Source organism: Aplysia californica, unplaced genomic scaffold (assembly GCF_000002075.1).
Source record: "Aplysia californica isolate F4 #8 unplaced genomic scaffold, AplCal3.0 scaffold00086, whole genome shotgun sequence".
Classification (NCBI taxonomy): domain Eukaryota; kingdom Metazoa; phylum Mollusca; class Gastropoda; order Aplysiida; family Aplysiidae; genus Aplysia; species Aplysia californica.
This window is the reverse complement of record NW_004797356.1, coordinates 842,593-843,643: the sequence shown is the minus strand read 5'-3', so window position 1 is coordinate 843,643 and position 1,051 is coordinate 842,593. Positions and strand designations below refer to the sequence as shown.

The window sequence follows — 1,051 nt, the reverse complement described above, 5'->3', positions numbered from 1 at the left end:
GTTTTTTTTTCCTGTTCCTTTCCCATCTTTCCCTCTTCTCCTTACTCAACCCTTCTGACACAGCTCCTGTGGAAAAATTTCCTGCCCTTCTATCACTCCCGAACACCGTTTGTCCTCAACATGCGAGCAACTTGGCTCAACACTGACTACCAGCGCACTGCCTTTCACAGGCTCATCTATTCCTTGCTAGATATGCCAGAGGTAAGAGCGTGGGTGGTTGGTTGGCTGGTGTTCTAGTGTGGTTTGTTTCTTCTTTCCTATCAAACCTCTAACGTCCTTGTCTCTCCTCCTTCTTTTTTGTGCTTGTAACACTTTTAATCTTCGGCACTTTTATGACCTTATAGTGTTGCAAGTGCCGTTAAACTCTTACAAAAAAAGAGGTAAGAGCATGCTCATATGACCTTATAATATGCATTTATGAATACCCTAAAACTGTTACCGAACAAACAACTGAGATAAGGGGCTTGTACATCTTCAAAGCTTTAGATAAAAACTCATAAGTAAAATAAATTAATTTCTGTTGATCTTTATGTCCCTTGAACGGCTTCGCATCCTAAAACAATCTTTGAATCTTTTAAAGTAAAGTTTTATTTTTGGTGGGTGGGGGGTTGGGAGGTGGTGGTATATTGTTTTTGAGGCTCTTTTGCAAGTCCCTTTGTCACGAGAAGAAACCTGTTCTACGTATGACAATCAAATCGTATTTAGATTATTTGAATTCTATGTCACCCCGAATCTATCTTGGTTCGATCCCACAATATGTCAGTGAAGTTGCTGTCCGTTTAATAAGACTTGCATTGCCTGTGAAGCTAACTTGCCATTGTAAAGCAATGAACGTAAACACGTTTCGCTAGTTATCAAATGGATAATTCATACGAGGTCAGTCAATAAAATGAAGGAGCTTTATAAACGTGTTAATCTTATTTCCAGACAATCATAGATTACTTGTTTTTTCCAACTTTTTACTGTGTATGTGTATGTCCCAATCTCTTCACTTTGACTCCCTCTTGTCCCTTTCCTCCTCCTCCTCCTCCTCCTCCTCCTCCTCCTCCTC

At 40.1% G+C, this 1,051-nt stretch overlaps 1 long non-coding RNA gene across 1 annotated transcript in view; it reads left to right on the top strand.

Moving 5' to 3' along the window:
* The first annotated feature begins 66 nt into the window (after positions 1-66).
* The window catches only part of LOC106011296, a 1,556-nt gene continuing 571 nt past the window's right edge, over positions 67-1,051 (top strand). The window contains exon 1 of the long non-coding RNA XR_001184714.2: positions 67-201. This is a non-coding gene — a long non-coding RNA (uncharacterized LOC106011296). The remainder of the gene's footprint in view (positions 202-1,051) is intronic.